Here is a 22,435-nt window from a genome sequence, read left to right as displayed (position 1 = left end):
GTTAGATAAGAACGAGCCAACTACCCCTCTGGAACAAGTACTGTATCATTAATTCAGAAATAGAAAAGGAGAAAAAGAGAGGGGATTGCTTTAAAATTCTGAGTTATCATACTTTACTACCAAATTGAGACCCACTATAACCCGGGAATATTACTTGGGTATGCACAGTTTAATCTTTCCTTTAAGCTAACCAGACTTAGAGAGAATAGCTGAAGATTGTGACCTTAATATTCGTCGCAGCTATCCTAAACCCATATGTGGATTATAAACATAGTGGAATTGAGGGACGGTAGTAATATAGCTTGAAGAAATACCAACAGAGGATTGGACTATAAGGAAGAAAAAGGGAATAGACGACTACTACAGAGATTTCAGGAAAGGTCTGTGATACAAATTCATTTTACTACGATAGCCACACATTAAAGTTAAGGGCCCCAACGAGCTCATCATTGACTTCAGAGTACCCGGGTCACTGTTAGATTTTAAATATCTCTAATATAAGATGTAATATATGCATTAATTAGCTGGCTGACTATAAATCCAGTATTATCCTATATAATATTCAAAGTCATTGTGAATGTAATAAATGATGTTGATTAAAGTTATACTATTAAATTCTACATACTTACCATACATCCTGTTCCGGGTAGTTGATGAAAGGAAACTTGACGACTAGAAGAGAAAACAGGTAAAAGAGGATAAATTGTATATAATTGAATCTATATCCCATACATGTATTCATTGGGCTTACCCAAGCAAGCCTATATACAGTGTAATAAAGCTTAGGTGGAGGCACGACTATTGTAATCCGTTCATATTAACACTCCAAACTAGAGTTACATTTAATTGGCACATCCTTTTCCAACTGTTCCAGGCCCTCTCAAAATTGCAATATGGCATTTGGTCGGACCCAAACAATTGAAGAAGAGTTGGAGGTCTTGAATCTGTCTTTCTTCTTGTTCATGTATTTCATTTTGCTCCCTTCATGCCTGGTTGTGTGTACAGAGTCCACCCTGAAGGGAAGGGAACTGTTATAGCTGGCGCTGCAGCTATCTTCTGCAGCGAGTCTTGGTCGTTACCAGGCGACCAGGACAAACTGGCTGAAGGTCGCGACGGTTGCTAAGCAACCAGTACTTGGACGGCTGCACTGATTTCTGGTCCTGGCTGTTAGTAACCATCCGGGATGCCTCTGCGTTCATTTACTGTTAGAGATTAAGGGCTATATTCAATAATAGTCGGAAACTGCCGTCTTGTCGGAAAGACGGCAGTTTCCGACTCGAATAGGTCGGAAGGGGTTCCAACCTATTCAGTAGGGGCACATTTTTTCCAGTATTCGGTATTCCAGTATTCGGTTTCCCGACTAGTCGGAATGCTGTTGGAAAGCAGGTGGATCGGCGGAATACCCACCGATCCAGCTGCTGCTGTCGGAAACGGGTCCAAATTCGACAGGTTTTGGCCCCCTTTCCGACAAACTCAATCTAACTTGAAAACAAGTTGGATTGAGGCGAGGAGACGGGGAGCGGTGCGGCGGGCTATGGGGATGATAGTACCTGCAGTGCCTCCTCCGCCGCCGCACAGATCACTCCCGCTGACAGCTCCGGACGCCGCTGGAAGCTCCCCCGCCAGCCGCCGCACACTGCTCCCCCGCCGCTGCTGTCAGCACACCTGGCAGGACAGGACACAGAGAATGGCCAAATACGACAGTCGGATTTGGCCGCTCTTTGAATAGGGGTTGTCGGGTCCATTCCGACAACTGCACTTATTGAATATACCCCATAGATTATCTGCAAAAATAAGAACTCCCTTATAGCGAGCTGTATTTAGAGCAGTCCCATTTTAATAGGCTGCTTAGATATAGCAAAGAATGATAATGTACTATTATAATACATTATAAAATTATGAGAACAAGTATTTAGGTAAAAATTATTCATTCCCAGTCTCATGTTCTATCTACAGTATATGTTTTTATTATGTACTAATTGTTATTTTTTAGTTTTTAATGCTCATACATCCATTAGTACCGGTGTCTGCTCCACAGTGGAGAGTTTTAGAATCATTTCACTGTATTAGATCTCATTGAATGTTTTGAGCTAAGGAGATCATTTAGCTAAATTATCTGTAGTCAGCTCCACCTGTGTAGCAGGTATAAGTATTGGATACTTCTACTTCCTGATATACCTGTCTTTTGAAAAAGACGCCCTGCTGGCGTTGAAACGCGTTAAGGATAAAAGTGGTTTGTTTTGTAGAACTGCCTTTGCCCCACACCTTCTGTAGCGAGGTCTGCTCTGAGCCACCCGTGAGAGCACAGCCTGGACATTGCCGTCTTGAGAGCACAGCCCGTACACTGCCGTACAGCTTGCGCACAGCCGCCGGGGCTCCAGTGCCATTGCCCACCCGCTAGCGATGACCCGACAGCGTTGGGAGCAGCTGCATCCTGCTCCAGCCCGGCGGCGAATGTGAACACCACTCTCCCCTACACAGGTCAACACCGGCTGGCTGACGGAGATTGCTCCGGGCTCCCCCCGCTGCTAATAATCCAGTGGCCAGGAATAAAGCACTGGTAAACTTGTTTGGTAACGATTGCTCATGTGTGCATTTGAGCACAGCATTGAGGATTACTAGGGATCCACTTCCTACAGGAGTGCCGGACCCGGCACACATTCAAATGGATTAAGTATCACCTGGGATCTACATACAATAAGTGAGTGACTCGTTCATGCATTTAGACTTTTATACTTCAGTCATCTGCAACAGTGCAAACTTTATTCATTACGCTACCTCTGGGGTTTTTTACATCAAAAGAACTCTCATTCAGTATTTTGTTTTCTATGGTGCTAAGCCTCTACTGGATGTTTAGTGATATTGTATCTAATAGTTTCTATTTTATGTCTATTAATTTGTATCATACCCCCGGGAGGTTTGTTGTTACAGTTTTATAAATAAATGTCTTCATTTTCTGATTGTTGAGCGCTACTTGGCTTTGTTTTATTCGGGATGCCTCTGTGTATGTGTGCAGCCTTTCAGCTATAATGTGTTAATCATTAAGGGGGCTGCTCTGCCTGGATCGCTGCCACTGGACCTTGTTCCTAATAAAAGATAGTTAGCCCTACACAGCTTGCCGGTGTTAGTTCCAGAGTTCCTGTCTGAGCCGTGTCATTCGGTCAATGTACATAGTATAGTTCCCGGTATATAAGTCCTGTTCCTGAAGACTCCTTGCTAGCTAAGTCTCTGTATTCATGTATGGTGATTCTGCTGTTCCTAAGTGTATGCTCAGTGATCTGTGCTTCATTTACTGGTATATTCTCCATTTGTGCCTTGCTGAGACCCCCCGGCTGTTTATCTCATATTGGATTACGGTGTACATCCTCCATGTGACTCTGCCTTGGACACCCACAGCAGCTTCCTACTTTAGTTTTACTCTCTGCTAATCCTTGCTCTGCACTAAAACTCTGCCTTAGAACTGTGCATATAATCTATTACATTTTGTTAGGTTCTGAATATTAATAACAAAGCAAAGTATATTGTTGCGGACGCAGTTAGTGTAGAAATGCAAAGCGTTCCTTACGTACGGTTATGCGCACGCAAATACCTTAAAGAATCCAACTATGGAACCATATACGTTTGTAATGTGGTCCAACGCACATACAGATTTAATACTAGCAGAAAAAAGGTAAAATAATACAAGTACAGAAATATAGGTAAACAGCAAGTATTATACACACCGTCAGAGTAAGTTACAGCCAATAATACATACGCAAGTTTCCCTGGTGCAGGTAGCCAGTCATCAGAGCAGAGTGTGTGTGTGTGTGTGTGTGTGTGTGTGTGTGTGTGTGTGTGTGTGTGTGTGTTGTGTGTGTGTGTGTGTGTGTGTGTGTGTGTGTGTGTGTGTGTGAAAGTATGTGTGATAGTTCTGAGATAGGTGAGTTTTTCAACCTGGGCCAGGAGTGTGCTCTTTTATACAATAGTTCAAAAAGTAGTACAATAGGGAATGTATGCTCTTCTTCCATTGGTCCGGGGGATGGGATATATCCAGTACACTGGGGATCATTGGTCGGCTCAACCAGTGGGCGATGCCTAAGTCCTGAGATGTGATTACGGTTGTTTACCTCTGATTTCCTGCCCCAGGACCAGTCAAAGCCACCACATTATCATACAGTAATATACATGAATCCGGTATTGCTAATAACTTGTTGCCACAGTATGCGACAATATCCTCACAACCACTGGATTACTGCTTATGTGACCCTGAACAATTTGATCCCACACACGATGTCTTTATGCAATCTCATCCTCGTGATAGATATATATATATATATATATATATATATATAGTTTCCTGCTATTACAATTACATTATGAAATATATATAAACCGTGGGTTAGAATTAAAACTATGTGTAGGAGAATATAAATATTACACATTTGATATATCATACATCAATGTCTGGTCTGTACGATATTGAATGTCACCTTTTGGTGGTCTTGCTTAAATCATTTAAAAGTTTAAGCAAACAAGGTTCAGGCTTGTGTTGTTTGAGTACACGATCAGGCATTTGCCTATCCTTAGGGTTTTGTATGATATATTGTGTTCTTATTTGTTCTGACCTATAGTGTAACAATGACAGTCCAGGATCTATTGACTCAACACACAACTCTCAATTGTTCATGCTTACAGTTAGGCACACATAAGGTATTTACCTACCCAACAAAGAACAACCTATTGAGTAAAGAACACTACATTGTATGTTCACAATGGCTGTTTAAGCAATCTGATATGTTTAAGACACTATTTGATTTGTATTCCTAGAGGTACCACATTTGAGTGTGTGTAAGAAATATTTGCTATTTTGTCACAGTATGATATTTATTAACAAATGGATCTTCTACCGTAATACGCACAGTAACTTGCCGTTATGGTCATTCGTGCCCTACCGTATTGACGCATGCATCGTAGATGCATCCATTAATAAATGCCATAGTGTATTCTAAATATCGAAATATGCAATTTGACTTTGACAGACCACCCTTTGATAGTAACCAAAAACTATCACATAAATTTCATAATTCATATTCCATAATACGTATACACAACATTTGAGTAAGTACCTTAGAAGTAGAAGAAGAATTGTAGATGGAATATATCTATTATTGTACGACCTAGTGGGATAGGTAAAGCATGTATGTATGTATGTATGTATGGGTGTGTTTGAAGGGAATGTATCATCGTGCCATAATGAATCCTAGTTCTACAAAAAGCTTCAAGGTCTGCAAAGTATTCATTTAGTCTTTCTCATCCCGTATTAAGGGTCTGCAGATGTACCACCAAACATACCGAGCTTGTTTACAAAAGGGGCATTTCTAGCTGCCCTCATAATAAATGGGGAAGCACTTTTACTCAATGATACATTTCGGGGGATGTATGTGTATGCCATTATGTGTGGATAATGTTCCTGCATCGGCTATGTGTATTATTAACTGGGGATTACAAAAAAGAGGGTAAGACAACATATATATACATTCAGCGGGTACTTAAGGCCCTTGGGTAAGTCGTGGGTGTGCATCCAACTTATAAAGGCTGTTTAGAAAGTCCATATCCAGGCGTTGTTGAGACGATGATCAATGGTGCAGAGAAGAGGAAGAAAACAGTGCATACAAATATTGACATTTACATGGTATCCCTTATCTGCTCACCGCTTCCACTTCAGGGTTATAGACTAGGTCTTCTTCTACAGTACTGCTTCTCCTTAAGCTCATTAAATTTGTGCTAACATTTTCCAGTCTCTCATGCCTACTTTTTCTCTGGTTTATCGCCCAAACACATTTTAATCACCAAACCGATAATTATGATGATACCACAGGAGCAGCTTCCCTATGCTGGATGTGAGTAGGTCATTGCCTGATTGTTCCATATTATCTCCCAATTTCCTGGTTTCTGGGAATTGGTGAAATCTTAATATATCAAGGATTTAACTACATGGTACTGGTGGAGTCTTAGGCTAGGGGATCTAGATGTATTATATTTCCTGTCCACCGGTCTCCCCCCCCCAAGTAACTCAAGTACCTCTGATAACTTTAGTGGGTATGGGACTAAGCCTACATTATTTTGTTCTTGAGGTACCTATGAGCACACCCAACATTCTTGTTTGGTTTAAGACCTTACCCACTAGTGAGTGTTAATCACTCAAGGGATGTCTAGACTGACATCTTTGGATGCACTCATCTTCAATTATAGGGTCACAATATTTACAAATACAGTATTCCTCAGACAATAACCCCTCACATTGTCTCCGAACTCCGTACTCTCCAGATCTCTTACTCACTCCTGCTGTGAGCAAAGTATCAGACTGTGCCTGGGATTCTATCAAGTCATCGCCATTTCCTGAAAAACCTGTCCCAGGCCCCCACTCAATTTTTTACGACCCTTCGCAAAAATAAGCAGTCCTGAGAAAAATAAAGGAAAAACAAAAGGAAAAAAATGGACAAAGAAAAATGGTGATTGCCGACGATCTTCTATCTCTCAACCAAAGTCCTGTGTGACCAGGGAAAATGTCCAGTGTTAACGCCCCTCAGTTCTCTCGGAATAGGTTAACTAGTGATATCTCCTCTGTTTCACTTCTTTCCCGAGCTTCTTCCGAGTTACTGGCTTTCTTGTAATGCGACGAATGGACCCAAGTCTGTCTCTCTGCTACCTTTAATGAAGTGGTAAACAAAAAAAGCAGAATAGAGGCTGCGCTAGATTTGTTCAATATAATAACAAATAGTAATATAACCAATATCACAATTTAATAAAAAAGTAAAATATATAAAATAAATACACTGAGTTTTTAGGGTAATTATACCATAAAAATGCATGCAACACTAATATAGAATTAAAAAAGCACAAATAGTACTGTAAATATATCAAGGGTTACCCAAAAAGCCAGGAGTTGAAAAGAGAAGTGAAATTAGGAAGTCCGTTCCAAAGTTTTTATCCCCAAGAAATAAAGTCCAGCATAAGCAGATAATTAGGAGGTAAGCAGTTGTCCGGTATGGAATAAGTTACCGCTAGAGGGTATGGTGCTCCAAGGTTGTGACTGGTGAGCTCCTCATGCAGTGCAGTAGGCAAAGTTCATCGGATCAGCTTAATTGCAAAGTCCTCCAAATACAGATGAAAGTCTGGAATGCAGTAGGGGATGGTCCGGTCTTCCAACAATAAGTTCCTGGCGTGGGTCCCTATACACCTGACGCCTTTCGCTGCAATCAACTAGCAGCTTTTTCAAAGGTATCAATGGTTTGTACATGTGGGGTTTATATACCCATTTCAATATGGTGGCTAATTAGCACCTGGTGCTGATGTTGCATAATTACTAAACAATAAACAACAAAATTGTATAATTATATAGAAGACAGACCTACCTCACAAATAATGGGAAAGAAAAGCAAACATATTTCAGTTTTATTTTGGTATATTAATTTATAGAACACACTTAGGGGGTCATTCCGAGTTGTTCGCTCGTTGCTGATTTTCGCAACGGAGCGATTAAGGCAAAAATGCGCATGTGCATGGTACGCAGTGCGCATGCGGTTAGTATTTTAGCACAAAACTTAGTAGATTTACTCACGTCCAAACGAAGATTTTTCATAGTTGAAGTGATCGGAGTGTGATTGACAGGAAGTGGGTGTTTCTGGGCGGAAACTGTCCGTTTTCTGGGAGTGCGCGAAAAAACGCAGGCGTGACAGGGAAAAACGCGGGAGTGTCTGGAGAAACGGGGTAGTGGCTGGCCGAACGCAGGGCGTGTCTGTGACGTCAAACCAGGAACGAAACGGCCTGAGCTGATCGCAATCTGTGAGTAGGTCTGGAGCTACTCAGAAACTGCTAAGAAATTTCTATTCGCAATTCTGCTAATCTTTCGTTCGCAATTCTGCTAAGCTAAGATACACTCCCAGAGGGCGGCGGCCTAGCGTGTGCAATGCTGCTAAAATCTGCTAGCGAGCGAACAACTCGGAATGACCCCCTTAGTTCTAACATCTGAGGAAACCAGGAAGTATCAGTGTAATGATTAGCCAATCAGTATATTTGTTGTAATTCATATCACCATAGAAACACTATTTTGTGTAACATTATTGGATGGGGAAGGAGTTGCAGGTAACACAAAGTTCTCCTTTATAAATTACACAAAATCGGAGACCCGGTCACGTGACCGGGAGCATCACGTGACCGGAGCCCCAGCCACACTCACCAATCTAGAGGGAGTATAACGGAGACCCGCACACGCGACCACTTCCGCGTCACGTGACCGGGGCTCCGACAACGTCCACCTGTATGTACAAGGAAATCACGGGGCGGACGCCGGGGGAATCACTTCCGCCCCCCGTACAACATCTCTTCCACCCTTTCTACGGTAACCGTCCATGGACAAAAGAAACATCCATGGGCGGCGCCATGCATACCACTTACGTCCTCACTGGAGGGGCTCTGATCACATGAGCCCGACATAATAAACTATATGAATATTAATGAGAAACAGAATCACATGACCACATCTAAACACAACAGTTTGGAAAGCTTGTGTAAATCACTCAAAACTTATCCATATCCAAAAAAGCCTTTCGCTAGAAGAATATATATGGACCCCATAATGAGAAATAAGGAAATCTATATTGTTAATAAAACGGGGTAACATAGAGGTGCAGATTGGTTTAACCTCATTATCATAGTGACAATTATATACACTGTATGTAAATCATGGTCATATGACCACAATCAGATTTATTAAGCTCAAACAGATTAAATTCGTTAGATATGATAGAGATACTATAATATAAAAATATTCTAATAGAATGGACTTAACTATAATCTAAAGCAGAGAGCAATAAAGCTGATAATAAATAAATCAAGAATCTAGACACCGGTTGTTAGACCCAGAACTTGTATATGTTCCGGAGAAATCTACAGAATCATAGTTGGTTTATATATTCTTACTAGTTTTTTAATTTTTTAGTTTTTTAATTCAGTTCTTAGGGGAGAGAGGAAAAGGGTATTGCATCTAAGGATATTTTATCAGATTATAGTATTCAATTCAACAGCTTCATTTAGACCTCCCGGATAAATTGTACCTATCCTAAACCTCCAATAGGCTTCTTGTTGGCAAAGTCTTTTGTACCTATCGCCCCCTCTATTGGTCAGTGGAATATGTTCCACCCCAATGAGTCTGAGGCTATTTGGATTGCCATTATGGACGGCATGAAAGTGTTGAGAGACACTATGAGACTCGAGCCTCTTAATGATGTTTCTACGATGCTCGAGAAACCTGACTTTCAATTTCCTTGTTGTGCGTCCCACATATTTGAGACCACAATCACATATAAGAATGTATACAACATAAGTAGAATTACAATTAATAAAGTGTTTAATTTCATACGACTCATTACTATTCTCGGTTTTAACATATTTGATTTTATTATCTATGTGGTTACAAGTAATGCATCTACTTGCTCCTCATAGAAAGGGCGGAAGTGATGTTGTACGGGGGGCGGACGTGATTCCCCCGGCGTCCGCCCCGTGATTTCCCTGTACATACAGGTGGACGTTGTCGGTGCCCCGGTCACGTGACGCGAAAGTGGTCGCGTGTGCGGGTCTCCGTTATACTCCCTCTAGATTGGTGAGTGTGGCTGGGGCTCCAGTCACGTGATGCTCCCGGTCACGTGACCGGGCCTCCGACTTTGTGTAATTTATAAAGGAGAACTTTGTGTTACCTGCAACTCCTTCCCCATCCAATAATGTTACACAAAATAGTGTTTCTATGGTGATATGAATTACAACAAATATACTGATTGGCTAATCATTACACTGATACTTCCTGGTTTCCTCAGATGTTAGAACTAAGTGTGTTCTATAAATTAATATACCAAAATAAATCTGAAATATGTTTGCTTTTCTTTCCCATTATTTGGGAGGTAGGTCTGTCTTCTATATAATTATACAATTTTGTTGTTTATTGTTTAGTAATTATGCAACATCAGCACCAGGTGCTAATTAGCCACCATATTGAAATGGGTATATAAATCCCACATGTACAAACCATTGATACCTTTGAAAGAGCTGCTAGTTGATTGCAGTGAAAGGCGTCAGGTGTATAGGTACCCACGCCAGGAACTTATTGTTGGAAGACCGGACCATCCCCTACTGCATTCCAGACTTTCATCTGTATTTGGAGGACTTTGCAATTAAGCTGATCCGATGAACTTTGCCTACCGCACTGCATGAGGAGCTCACCAGTCACAACCTTGGAGCACCATATCCTCTAGCGGTAACTTATTCAATACCGGACAACTGCTTACCTCCTAATTATCTGCTTATGCTGGACTTTATTTCTTGGGGAAAAAAACTTTGGAACGGACTTCCTAATTTCACTTCTCTTTTCAACACCTGGCTTTTTGGGTAACCCTTGATATATTTACAGTACTATTTATGCTTTTTTAATTCTAAATTAGTGTTGCATGCATTTTTATGGTATAATTACCCTAAAAACTCAGTGTATTTATTTTATATATTTTACTTTTTATTAAATTGTGATATTGGTTACATTACTATTTGTTACTATATTGAACAAATGTAATGCAGCCTCTATTCTGCTTTTTTTGTTTACCTTGTGGGAGTGACTTCCTGTATACCTTTGAGGCCACTTCTTGGCACAGCATCTCATACCCATAGCGCCTGAGCACCATAGGGTAACCTACTTCCTTTAATGAAGTAGTGCTGGTTAACAAAACTTGTTACAGTCCCTCCCAATGGTCTATCAAACAACCTGAGCGTAAAAACATTTCGAATCATCACATAGTCCCCTGGTTTAATATCATGGCAGTTTGAATTTGGCATATCTGGAATCAACAGTTTTAAGTTATTTTTCTGTTCTCTCAAGTGCTTATTCATTTTTATGAGGTATTGAACTGTCACCTCATTGTTGCATTTTAAATTGTCCTGAGGGTCTATCATCACATGGGTTGTTATTATTATTATTATTATTATTATTATTATCCTTTATTTATATGGCGCCACAAGGGTTCCGCAGCGCCCAATTACAGAGTACATAAATAATCAAACAGGAAAGCAGCAACTTACAGTTGATGACAGTATAGGACAAGTACAGGGTAAATAAACATAGTTACATCAGCAGATGGCACTGGAATAAGTATCAGGTGGCAGAAGACTGCTGGAGTTGATGCAGTTGAAGATTATTAAAGTAAGAAAGGATAAGCACATGAGGGAAGAGGGCCCTGCCTCACAAAAATAATTTCAAAAGGTGATAAATTGAGAGGAGCCCTGGAAGTGGTCCTGATGCTATACAACACCAGTGGCAGCGCCTCTGGCCACAGTAGTCCAGTTCCAGTCATCACTTTGCTCAATTTGCTCTCATTATTATTCACTCTCTCCACCTTTGCACTGGCTATCAATCGCCAGGAGTTTGCTCATGGCCTGAAAGACCTCCCCCGTGAAGTGGGTACCCCTATCACTTTCATTAATCCTAGGGATACCATGTCTACATAAAAATTCTTGCACTATCTTCTTGGTAGTGAAGACAGCGGTGTTAGAGGCAGCTGGGAATGCCTCTACCCAATAGCAATACAAACTAACACATATTTCAAATTTCTACAGGGTGGTAGCTGTATAAAGTCTATTTAAATCACTGTGGGGAGCTACTGTCTCTGCATAATAAACAGTCCCATACTTACCGGTGGCTACGATCTCACCCATCCCTCCTGTGGAAGAAACAGCCCCCACTCTTACCGGTTGGGCTGTGTCCACCTGGGTTTCCCGCATGGTGGCTGCCTGTGAGATGGCTGAGATCAGGCTGGGCTCATCGTCCTCCTCTGAGCTATTTCCTTTTAAAGAACTTTGGACAGGGCACAATTTGCATGGGTTATTAGTACATTTTGTCATATCCATATCACCTTGGAGTATAGTATTGGTGGTAGCTGTTTCACCGTCAACGTATGGCAGTGGTGGTGCGCTCGCATTCACTTTGCTTTTACTTTGTGTAACCACTGCGCAACTGAGTTGTCGCTGCAATTCCCCCTCTTGTTGCCACATATTCAAACAGTCATTATGTTTAATCCTTAGTTTCTTTGATTTGATCAAATATATCTTATTTCTAACTGTGTCTAACACCTCAGGATCAAAGCTACCAACCCTAGGGAATGTTGCCCTACACTCAGCAGTCATACGTACCCAATCATCACAAAAAGCCTCTGCGTATGGACCATATTTCTTACGCATCACAAAACCAGCGGACCCTCGGCCCCTGCTCTTCAGCCTGAACCCTGGTTCCTGAACGCCTCTCACGTGCACACCTAGCTCCCATTGTGGAATTTTTAAACACAAGCACTAAATGGCCAACGCAAACGCTTTTCACCCGCTCCGTCTCCTCTGGACAGTACCACGGCCCACACTTATTGTGATTTCCCGCGTACCCAGCGAGGATCCTACCAGACTCCTCAGCACTGGAAGTATGACGTATTAACAGCAATAAATTAATTCCCCGCCTTTTTCAGTGGAGGTTAAAAGCCTGATCTTTTTGGCTTCTTTCCGTAGGAATTTCACTTGGGAAACGTCACCAAGCCTTCCTATGGAGTTCCACTGGGAGTATTTCCTGAGAGAGTCAGCGAAAATTCCTTATCTTTACACAAGTCACGTCTGCATATGCTATCACAGCACGTATGATGCCGCAGTTGCACAAAATTACGCAAATGGTATCACGTTGCGCCGCATATCACATACACACACGTGCGGTCCATACTTATTATCTATATGCCCTACGATCACGGGAGTCGAATTCACTAGCTGCGCTCCACAGCCGGAACGTAATACCAGAAATCACGCTCCTCTGTACGGTTTACCTTTAAAAACACACACACTACGTGCCTCAATACCAATAAATACGTGAGGTCACTAACCTCCACGCCACCAAGCCTCTGCTTACTCAGTGCCTAACCGACGGGATCCCGCTTTCCGGGATTCAATTCCCTCACACTTATTTTTCAATACACACACTTCTGTACAGAAAAAAAAAAAAAATCACTCCCTCTGACCGGTTGTTTGCTCCAGAAGTGACACACTTTAAACAAAGTATTATAGTAATCTGCTTTAAAATCGGATAGTTACCTGTTAAAATATGTTTATCCCACCTTAACAATCAATTTCTATTATGCGGCTAACTTCCGCTTGCGTAAATATGCACTCACGTTTCCTGCCCTCTGTGCGTCCACATGTGTACCTATGCGTTGCCGTATACGCGTCCACATACTATTGTACTATGACACGTGTATACTTGCGTATGCAAGTGTGTATCGCTGCGTACCTTTGCACGCAGCTTACCACACTCTTACCCAACTCTAGTAATACAACAAAAACAATGTACTTGTATTGTAGCAAAAAACACACACAAATACAGACAGCGCTTACAGACTCTATTTAAAAAAAAGTTTTTTATTTTCTTAAAAAATCCTTCCCTATGTCTCCTACACCAGATTTATAAAAAACCTGTGACAATTTATCACTAGCTCAACATGGCAAACATGTAACAATTTCACACTGGCACGTTTCTCCGCCTGCACATACGATCAGCGGCTTCCTCAGTCAGACTGAGGAAGCCGCTGATCGTATGTGCAGGCGGAGAAACACATTTTAAAGACCCTACAGCTCCTACAACTTTTTCCTATTTGGGAATATCACTTGTTCTATAATTGGATAATTCATCTTGGATCTCCAGATAAGGCTTGTTGTAAACGGTCATTCACGCACCAGAGCCGGGAGTCAAAAGATCTACAATCCAAGACGAAGGAGTGGTAATATATATATATATGCTAACATGGCCATGTTAAACAAATACTGCTGTGCATGAGTAAGCCTGATATAGGCTAAAAACTGTTCTAACTATTGCTCTGCATGAATAAGCTTTATAATATAATCCAAGCTGCTTCAGATGTCTGCATGCTAAATTTATTAACCAACTAAATAAACAGAGGAACTTTATATTAACAGCACGATTAGTGCATGGGAATATTGAAACCTATAAAAGTATCTTTAATTGCCTCGCACGATAGACATCTAATCAGGACACTACTGCTTGGATATCTTGCATGCTGTTTATTAAAGAACTGCAGACAGGGAATAATTTGCCTGATTGTCAGCTGCTGAGTAATAAGTGAATGCATGTTTACTCTCTGGAAGGAGAGTCTGTGGGGCGATATTGTTATTAAGTTTCCATCTGTGCTATTAAAAACAAAGGATTGCCAATTGTGCTGTTTGAAATATAAGTAATAATTGTTGCAATGCTATACAAAAGTCACATTTAAGAACCTTAGAACGTGCCAGTGTGAAATTGTTACATGATTGCCATGTTGAGCTAGTGATAAATTGTCACAGGTTTTTTATAAATCTGGTGTAGGCAGGGCCGTAACTAGGGGGGGGGGGGTAGGGGGGCTGTTCCATAGGCAAAATTACAAGAGGGCACCGGGCGCAATGCTGTCACACGCATCGAGGGAGAGAGGGTGAGAGGACGGAAACGAGTCTGGCAGCGGCTGAACACTTGCGCGTGGGACTGATGAGAGAACACGCTGGCTGCAGTCAGTGACAGTGAATAAGTCACTGTCACTCACGCTGCAGACTCCTTAGATAGGGGAGCTTTCACATTTAATTTTTCAAATTTACTGTCTTGCCCCGGGTGAGAGCAATCCTAGTTTCGGCCCTGGTCTAGGAGACATAGGGAAGGATTTTTTAAGAAAAGAAAAAACTTTTTTTAGTAGAGTGTGTAAGCGCTGTCTGTTTTTGTGTGTGTTTTTTGTCAAATAGTTTGAAAGGGTAGAGAAGTCCCTTTTTGTTGCAGTGAGCGGCATACAGACCGACATTTGAGAACTGAATTAACCAGGGCCGGTGCAAGGTATCTCTGCACCCTAGGCAAAGGTTCAGCCTAACTCCCCCTAATCTGCAACGCCCCCCATCTCCCAGAGGTATCATTATACATAGACAGAGAAAAAAGATGACACTCAAGGACTTTTAAAATTAAAAGATATATTGTTTGTAATATGTATAAATGTTAGGTGGCATGTTTGGAATCAAATAGGACACTGAGGCTAGTTTCTCTAATGTGCTCGTTAATTGTTGGCGGCCCCACGCTCGTTAATCGTTGGTGGCCCGTCGCTTATGCATGCAGGCCAATATGGACGAGATTGTCCATATTAGCATGCAGTGCTATGGAGCCGGGTGACAAGGGAACAGTCGGGCAGCTCGACGGCGGATCGGTAAGTGTGTAGGGCCCATTACAGTCGGAAGCAGCATTACAGTGATGCTGCTGGGTACAGACCATACTTACCTACTTTCAGTTTCTCCTCTCCAGGAGAAGCCCGGAGAGGAGACAATGCAGGAGACTTCGGGGAGCGGGGCCGGGCTGTGACATCATCAAGCCCTGCCCCCAGATCGGAAAAATGCTGCGATTTGCGGGAAGGGGGCAGGGCTAAAATGACACGATTCATGTCATTTGAACCCTTCCCCTCCCCACGGACCCACGAATACGGAAGAGTATGTCTCCCTCCTGCCTGCATCACTAGGGTGCGAGCAGGATGCAGGAGATCTGCCTACTCTTCTGGGGGTGCGGGGGGCTACGCTAAAAAAACGGGAGCCTCCCGCAATTTCCGGGAGAGTAGGCAAGTATGGTACAGACATGTAGTCAAGTGCTGCTTGCTGCTGGAGAGCTGAGATCCAGGGCCCTGGAGGACGTGAATCAGGGCTATGAGGAGGGGCCGTGGGGGGGAACGCACCTCAGGAGCCACAGTTACATCTGCCTCCTATGTGCCTCCACATGACTTAATGATACACGTCTTGGCACGGAGGAAATGCTGAGACACTATGCAGCACAGCCTGATAGCGGCAGCTGTACCTGATTAGACCTGCAGCCGCTGCCAGTGCAGTGTAAAAGGAGGATGTCTTGCACAGAGACATCCTTCACTTTATTGCTTGATGAATTCAGTGGCGCTCTCCAAGTGCCGGCACCCCTAGGCAGCCGCCTAAAGGTGCCTAATGGAAGAGCCGGCCCTGGAATTAACTATTAATTTAAGCCAATTTTTAATAGCGCCAGGGGGTACACTTGTTGTACATTTTTTTTTGTCTAGTTGTATTGTAGCAGTTAGATAAATGCTTCCACGTTCCCTTTGAGCAATGGAAGTCCCCTGCCCGACAACTTCCGCTACGTGCTACCTAAAGTTTTAGGCAGGAACGGAGCTTCCCTTATGAAATGCACATATTTTGTGAATTTTCGTTAACAATAACACTTTAAACACTTTATCAATTTTAAACACTTGGGAAACAGGCAACTTATCCGATTGTAATCTACAATGACTGTTTGTAATCTATGGCAACAATACAGGGGAATACCTATACGCTTGTGCGCTTATTTTTGCGCCAACAGACCCAAAGAAAATGGCTTTTCTTTGTTGTCCTTCGGTTCGCACCAGCACCACTGAGACAATGCAAGAAAGACGTGGTTTAACGGGATCAGTACTAAATGCCGCCGGACGGAATCCCGGCGGTCGAAATACCGACGCCGGAATCCCGACCACACAATCCCGACGGGTGGCGAGCGGAACGCAGCCCCTTGCGGGCTCGCTTGCCACACTGCGGGCACGGTGCCTCGCTACGCTCGGCACACTATTATATTCTCCCTCTATGGGTGTCGTGGACACCCACGGAGGGAGAATATGTCAGGATTGTGGCGGTCGGGATTCCGGCGTCAGTATTTCGACCGCCGGGATTCCAGCCGGCGGCATCTTGACCGCATCCCGGTTTAACAACATTAGGTAGTTTTTAACACAAAACAAAAGTGTTTTACTTTAGACGCGTCCTCCACCCTTTGTTGTTAGACCAAAGTCTGTAAAGAGAAAGTGAAAACTGGCGCTTATGTGTTTCTCCAATAATAATTAATGACTGTGGATCAATTTCAATAAAAATAACATAAAATTTATTACCTATACATCACAAACTAAAAACATCCTAAACATGAAAATCAGATAAAAAATTGAGGCATATATGGAGCTGAGAAATGTTTAAAGGTGGCTGCTCTCAGTGTCCACAAAAGGATCCCGGACTAAGTGCCTTGTGCAAAGTTCTCTGGTGAGAGGGAATATGTACAGCTGGTATTACCCGTGTTGATGGAGACTTCCAGAGGCCTGGAGATTTTTCAGCAAGCAAGCTGCGGCAATGGAACAAACTGGGTCTCTCCCATCAATGCTGCACAGATGAAATTCCTCAAAGTTCCAAAAGGCAGGTTTATAAGTCCATATCTGGATCCGTCTTGAAAGTGGAACACTTGTGGTGGTCGTCGCAGCTTCAACACTTAACGCGTTTCCCTAGGTTAGGTCACCTAGCTTCATCAGAAGTATGGCTCCATCTGATTTTTGGGATCTATTTATACCCCATTTAATGACCTGATGCCCCACAGATGTGATGTAAAAATAATAATCAATCATCCACAGTCATGATAAAAATACAGAAATTCTATAGATAGTGTACTCATGATATACATAGAAAAGATTGGGAGGCAAACCCACATGAAAAAGGAATTTAAAAAACAGCAAATCAATAAAATAAATCTCTATGATCAAGAGGGTCAAAGGTCAGTGTGGTCACATGACTCACCCCCTGTTTATTATGGACAACCACTTTTAATCAGATGCATTGATTCCAGAAACTTCCCTCCCCCGATTACTGGGATGATAGTGTCCCCATAATAAATATAAGACTTACATAAATGTCCCCAAACTGATATGTGGAGATAGGGAGGTTTTGTCTCCGGGACTCCGTATAGCGCTGTGCGCTCCTTCCGGGTCACGTGACAGACGGTATCACGTGCAAAAAGATTTAATGGGGCGCCCTGGTTGCTAAGCAACTCATGCGTGTACCTGCGTGGTGTACAATGACGTGATCCCGCTGTCACGTGATCGGAACTCCGGAGAAAGGGTATGATATATTGAAAGCACATTTGTTAAGGCTGGTTGCTAAGCAACCTGAACGTGCACCAGCGTGGTGTACGTAACCATCATCCCGCTGTCATGTGACCAAAGGCTTCCAGTTATGTGGCTACAGACATATATTCCCACTAATGGGCTAATCAGAAACAAATTATAAATGGACATATATATTCAATATGATAAAGTCATTATACCAACATTGGCTAATAACCATTTTCTAATTACTATGTCCCTCAGCAGTATACTATTATACAGCCCACATGACCAGATGTAATCATATATTAGAATCTCACTGTACACACCAAGCATTACATGATAAGTAATAACAAATATTATAGCACTCATATCACTTAGATGGGAAACAACTGAATTATATTGTATTATTTTTTGTTGTTTGTTTTTTATATATGTTTTTTATTATTTTTTATATATTTTAACCCTCAAGAACACTGAAAAAGGTAACATGATTATAATTAATAGAATAATGGCATTCATTATGGTTATAGGGAAGCTTGTCCCGATCATAGATATCTAATTATGTATGGTAAATAGAAAAAACTGACTCATATTGAGTCTAGGAGGTAATTGTAAATACATTTAGTGCTGAAAGTATTCATTGGACATATTAGACCCAAGTCATCACAACCCTGTCGAAAACATAGGGTGGCTGTACAGCCGTGGAGGGACTCCGGTTGACAGGAGTTCCTAAACACTCGAAATTAACTTCGAATGACCGCTAATCCTGAACGTGCTGACAGGTGTGAACACTGTCCCGTCAAGGGTTACGTGGAATTCTCCAAGGCCTTACAGACCACACACAGGTGACACAGGTTTGTCACCTGTACCTATTGGTCTCGAGAGTGGTTGGTGGCATGGGATCAACATGAAAAAGTTGTCAAAGATGATTAATAAATTCTAAACCACTACATTTAGTTCCATTGTCTCATTCAGACCTGAAGGGTGTACTGAATTAAACTGAAGCATCCAGTAGATTTCTCTCTTGCATAATAACGAAAATCTATCACCCCCTCTCCCCGTAGGGGCTATATGTTCCAATGCTAAAATAGAGAGACAACTGGGATCTTTCTGATGTGTGGAATAAAAATGTCGAGACACACTGTGTTTGAAAAAACCCTTGGCAATATTTCTTTTATGCTCCATGAACCTGGTACGCAGTTTCCTAGTGGTGCGGCCCACATAGTATAAGTGGCAACTGCACCAAAGGAGGTAAACTACATAGGAGGAATCGCAGTTTATAAATGATTTGATGAAGTGAGTATCTATTTTATTTGGTAATTCGATTGACACTGTTTTCCTTAATGTATGGAGACAGACTTGGCATTTACTTTTGCCACAATGAAAAAAACCCGAAGGTTTTTTTGTCAACCATTCAGAACCTGATTCTTGTTTTCCAGTACAGTCTTTGTTCTCTACTTTTTTCAAAAAGCTTGGAGCTAAAAGAGTTTTTAGAGACCTATTTTTTCGATAGATAATTTGTGGAGCTTGAGGAAGTGTCTCCACCAAGATACGATCCTGTTTCAAAATTTTATAGTTTCTGTTTATTATACTACGTATCTGTCCTGCACAACTGTTGAATTTACATATAAATGCAGAACTCCTATCTTTTTTGGTTGGGTCTTCTTCTCTTTTAGGATGATGTTGTAAAAGGCTATTTCTATCCAAATCAGAAACCTCCATGAGGGCTTTTTGTAGAATATTATCTGGATACCCACACTCTCTAAAAGAAGTGAGTAGGGTATCAGCTTGTTCAGTGAAAGTGGTAAAATTGGAGCAATTTCTTCTAAGGCGGATAAGTTGTCCCTTAGGAATATTTTGCTTCCAGGGTTTGTGATGTGCACTACTGAAGTGCAAAAAGGAGTTGGTATTGGTCTTTTTGTTAAATGTGGACGTGACTATTTTATTATTTATAATCTCTATATCAATATCTAAAAAATTAATTTTAGTGGTGTGAAACATGGAGGTGAAGGTGAGGTTGTATTTATTAAGTGATAGTGACTGAATAAACTGTGAAGCAGAGTGTGAATCCCCATCCCAAATAATAAAAAGATCATCTATGTAGCGGCCATAGAGGACCAGGTTCGCCTCCCAGCCGCCCCCCCACACATGGGTTTGTTCGAACTCCCCCATGTAGAGGTTGGCATAGCTGGGTGCGAACCTGGTCCCCATGGCCGTGCCCATTACCTGAAGATAGAAATCACCAAGAAATAGAAAATAATTATGTGATAAAATGAAAGATATGGAAGAAATGAGAAAAGATTTCTGTTCCTCACTGAGGTCATCATCCATATCTAGTCTCCTTTTGATTACTTCACAACCCAATTGATGAGGGATATTTGTGTAAAGTGCAGATACATCCAAGGTGAGAAAAGAATAAGATTCTTTCCACGAGATGGTATTTAATAAATTTAGAAAATGTGTGGTATCTTTAATGTGAGACCTCAGTGAGGACACTCTGGATTGAAGAAAAGAATCTACATAAAAAGAAAGATTTGAGGTTAAAGAATCAATACCTGAAATGATAGGTCTCCCGGGGGGTGTAGTGAGGGATTTGTGAATTTTGGGTAAATAATAAAAAACTGGAATGTGAGGGTGGGTAGAAAAAAGAAAATGATATATATCTCTAGTGATGATACCTGAGTCTAAAGCTCCTTCTAATAAAGTTTTTAGGTCTGACTGGAATTTTAATGTAGGGTCTCCCTTTAGAGTGTGATAATGTTCTGAATTGTTCAGTTGTCTGAGTGATTCTGCTATATAGTCGACACGATTCAGAATTACTAAACCCCCCCCCCCTTATCTGCTTCTTTTATTATAATGGTTGAGTCATCCACCAATGATTTGAGAGCTTCCTTTTCTTTCCTATTTAGATTGGATGATTGTTTTTTGTCATAATATTTTTGGCACATGTCCTTGAAATCATCCAAGGTGATGCGATAAAAAGTTTCGATAGAACTGCTTTTTGCACTGATTGGGAAGAACTCCGATCTCTTCTTAAATCTATTTGTATTTTTAATATCATAGATTTTGATTCCAGTATTATGGGAATCTTCTAAATCTACATTACCCTCCTGCCACAAGCTCTCCAAGGTATTTAGTAGAAAGGTATCTGTACTATCCAATACTATAGGAATGGAGGTATCCTGTAAGTTTTTCAATCGTTTGTTCGCAAAATAGCGTTTACGACAAAGTGTGCGAACAAATTTGTTCAGATCAACATATAGATCAAACAGATTAGGACCGCTTGTGGGGGCAAACTTGAGGCCCTTCCCAAGCAGTGTTAATTCTGATTGGGTGAGTTGCTTTGAAGATATATTAATTACTTTCTTGGAGTCCCTCTCTAGATCTGATGTGTAAGCTTGTTTATTCTTAAGTAGATGTTTATGTCTCAAACGTCCTCCTCTAGTGCCTCTGCACTTAAATTTCTGACTCTTTTGTTTCTGAAGTCTGCTCTCTGTCTCTTTGGTGGAGATTCCCACCTGTTGTGTCTGTACTCCCTGTCTAAAAAATGATCCTCTCTATTTCGAATTCTACCTCTATAGGAGTCTGTATTTGTTGGTTCCGATTTGTCTTGATGATAGCCTGGATTATTTTTATTATTAAAATCCTTTTTCCTGGCTCCTAGTTGTTTTGGTGACCTCTTTGGATCAACTGAATGGCTAAGGGCTTCAAATCTATTGATATGTTCAAAATTTTCACGTCTATCCTGTTGGTGGCGTGAATATTCCCTCTCCCTCCCCGAGTTATTTCTAGGGGTGCCTGGCCTTCGAATTTGTTTAAAATTATTCCTGTAACTTCTGATTTGGTCATTCTTATAATCAAATGAGTCTCTCTTAAACTTTCTATATTTATTATCCATCAAGTTCTTTTCAAAGTTTATAACTCTCTCATTAATACGTCTGTCTTTCTCCTTAAATTCTGTTAATGACATATATTTATCCATTGATTTTTTCAAAACATCTATTTCTTTTTCTATTTGTTGAACCTTATACGATCTAAATTTTATAATAGTTTTCATGAGGGCTAACGAGCAATTATCTAACAAATTGTCCCATTCTTTTTGGAACTCAGGATAATCAGAAAAGATTGAGTTCTTAAATAACCTGAGTCCCCTTGGTACCATCCCCTTGTCCAGATAATTCTGTAAGTTAGTACTGTCTAACCAATTTCTTGATTCACTTTTAAGAAGATCTTCTAAAGCATAAAAATCCTTATTCATATCATGCAATTCAGAACCTGGTTTATCTAACAGTGAATCCCCCCAATCTGTCATGTAGGTTTGCCTCCTATCACTCCTCTCTTTAAAATTGGAGAAACAACTCATGGCTGCTGCGTCTGGGTAAAGACTAGGAAAAAACCAGAACAAAGAGAATGGCCCAGACGCGCTGTCACAGCTGCCAGAAGGGATTGTCAGTCCCTGA

This window comes from Pseudophryne corroboree, chromosome 5 (assembly GCF_028390025.1).
Source record: "Pseudophryne corroboree isolate aPseCor3 chromosome 5, aPseCor3.hap2, whole genome shotgun sequence".
NCBI lineage: Eukaryota > Metazoa > Chordata > Amphibia > Anura > Myobatrachidae > Pseudophryne > Pseudophryne corroboree.
The sequence above is the reverse complement of the archived record's forward strand: the minus strand, read 5'-3'. Positions refer to the sequence as shown.